The sequence below is a fragment of the Octodon degus genome, unplaced genomic scaffold (assembly GCF_000260255.1).
Source record: "Octodon degus isolate 3935 unplaced genomic scaffold, OctDeg1.0 scaffold00098, whole genome shotgun sequence".
Taxonomy (NCBI): Eukaryota; Metazoa; Chordata; class Mammalia; order Rodentia; family Octodontidae; genus Octodon; species Octodon degus.
The window spans coordinates 4,419,573-4,422,753 of NW_004524674.1; positions in this window are offsets into that span (position 1 = coordinate 4,419,573).

Genomic DNA, 3,181 nt, shown 5'->3' on the forward strand with positions numbered 1-3,181 from the left:
GGGTGTAATTACCACAGACCCAGTGGAAATTCAAAAGATTGTTAATAGCTGCTTTGAGAATCTTTACTTTCAGAGAAGAGAAGACAAAGAAGAAATGGACAGATTCCTAGAAAGGTACAAATTACCAAAACTGAATCAACAAGATATAACCATTCTCAATAGCCCAATAACAGCCAATGAAATATGAAATGTAATAAAAAACCTACTGACAAAGAAAAGCCCAGGCCCGGATGGGTTCACAGCTTAATTCTACAAGACATTTACAGAAGATATAATCTCTATATTCCTCAAACTCTTCAATGAAATTGAAAAGGAAGCAATCTTCCCAAAATCGTTCCTGGAGGCAAGCATCATATTGATACTAAACCAGGGAAAGACACAACTAAAAAAGAGAACTAAAGGCCAATCTCACTCATAAACATAGATGTAAAAATCCTCAATAAAATCTTAGCAAATAGAATACAGCAAATCATCAAGGAGATCATACATCATGACCAGGTAGGATTCATACCAGGGAAGCAAGGATGGTTCAATATTCGAAAATCTATAAATGTAATGCACTATATCAATAGAGCCAAATCCAAAAACCACATGATCATCTCAATTGATGCAGAAAAGGCTTTTGACAAAGTCCAACACTAATTCATGTTCAAAGTGCAAAAAAAATTGGAATAGATGGCCTCTACTTCAATAAAAGCCATCTATGACAACCCAACAGCTAACATAATTGTAAATGGGGAAGGATGTCCTCTATCACCACTCCTATTCAATATAGTTCTAGAATCATTAGCTAGAGCCATTAGACAAGAGAAAGAAATAAAAGTAATAAGAATAGATAAAGAAGAAGTTAAACTATCATTATTTGCAGATGACATGATACTTTACTTGGAAGACCCAAAAAACTCCACCAGGAAGCCACTAGAATTAATACACAAATTCAATAGTATAGCAGGATACAAGGTCAACACCCAAATGTGAATAGCATTCCTCTACACAGAAAACAATCACATTGAGAGGAAAATTAGAGAAATAATACCTTTTCCAGTAGCACTGCGGAAAATGAAATACCTTGGAATTAATCTAACTAAAGAAGTAAAAGATCTATTCAATGAAAACTACAGTACTCTGGAAAAAAAGAGATCATAGAGGATTTCAGAAAATAGAAAGGTATTTCCTGCTCCTGGATAGGAAGAACCAACATTGTGAAGATGGCCATACTCTCAAAATTGTTGTACAGATTTAATGCAATCCCTATCAAAAGACCACCAACATACCTCACAGACATAGAGAAATCATTCCTAAAATTTATTTGGAACCAGAAAAGACCTAAAATAGCAAAGGCAACCCTGGGCAACAAAGACAAGACAGGAGGCATTACAATTTCTGACTGGAAATTATACTACACAGCTACTGTGATAAAATCAGAATGATATTGGAAAAAAAAACCTGAGGATCAATGGAATAGATTAGAATATGTAGAAGCCAGTACAAACACACTCAGCCATCTTATCTTTGACAAAGGGGCCAAACATGCTTCCTGGAAGAAAGATAACCTCTTTAACAAATGATCCTGGAAAAACTGGCTCTCTACATGTAGAAAACTAAAACTTGACCCAGTTCTATCACCGTGCACTAAGCTAAAGTCAAAATGGATTAAAGATCTAAACATTAAAACAGAAAGACTAAATCTTCTGGAACAGAAAGCAAGAGGAACTCTTGAAGACATAGGGGTAGGCAAAGAGTTCATGAACAAAAATCAAATTGTAATACTTGAAAGAATTAACAATTGGGACCTCCTCTTATTTAGAAGTTTTTGCATGTTAAAAGAAATTACCAACAAAGTGTAAAGATAACCCACAAATTGGGAAAAAATCTTAACTAATAAACACTCAGACAAGTCTTCTCTCTAGAATTTATAAAGAACTAAAAAACATTAGTGCCCCAAAATTTAAAGATCCAATCCAGAAATGGGCATCCAAGATGAACACACATTTCTCAGATGATGAAATTATATTTATATTTCAAATAAATACATGAAAAAATGCTCCACATCACTAACCATCCATGAAATGCAAATTAAAACAATACTGAGATACCATCTCATCCCAGAAAGAGTGGCTATCATAAAGAAATCAACCAACAACAAATGCTGGAGAGGCTGTGGAGGAAAAGGAACCCTTTTCCACTGCTGGTGGGAATGTACACTGGTGCAACCATTATGGAAAACAGTGTGGAGACTCTTTTAAAAACTAGGATTGGAAATCCCATTCAAACCAGCTATCTCCTACTGGGAATTTCGCCAGAGGAACTAAAAACATCATATCATAGTGACATATGTGCACCTATGTTTATAGCAGCACAATTTGTGATAGCCAAATCTCAGAAACAACCAAGATGCCTGACACCTGAGGAATGGATAAAAAAGATATGGTATTTTTATATAATGGAGTATTACTCAGCTATAAAGAATGATCAACTCAGAGCCAGGGAGATGGCTCAATAGAATAAGTGCTTCCCTGGCAAGCGTAAGGGCCTGAGTTCAATCCCCAGTTCTGCCAAAACAAAACAAAACAAAAAGAATGATAAACTCGAAGCCTTTATATTTAAGTGGATGTCACTTGAAAGTATACTCATAAGTGAAATAAACCAGACCCACATGTGTAAATATAATATAGTCTCCCTAGTGTAAGAATTCAAAAGAAGAAATAAAAATAGAAAGGTACAACACAATTAAAGAGGGCAAGGAGAAAAGCCAGGAAACATGACAGGGGCAAAACCATACACTTATATGCACAAGAAGATTAAAGTAATGATCCTGAGAATCTTTAGCAGGTTTTTTAAAACTAGCAGTAAATTGGTAGGATTCTCACCCTGACTAACTATATATGCTAATACCTGTGAACTAAGCAACTGCACTGAAGATAACAATGTGTAATACTAGGGTCATGTTTGGAATGCCTTTCATTCTGGTCTTCTAAATAAGTACTGCTTCACATGTCATATCAATTACTGCCATACTGTCTCTCAAGTAAATGTTTGTTTAAAAAAACAGTAATAAATGAAAACAAGAGACAAGAAAAAAAATGTCATAGGACTATCCTGCTACAAAGCTGTATATAGTTAGATTCCTAAATTTCTGTGTAAAAATATGTAATTGTTTATTCCTACTTTTTAAAATATT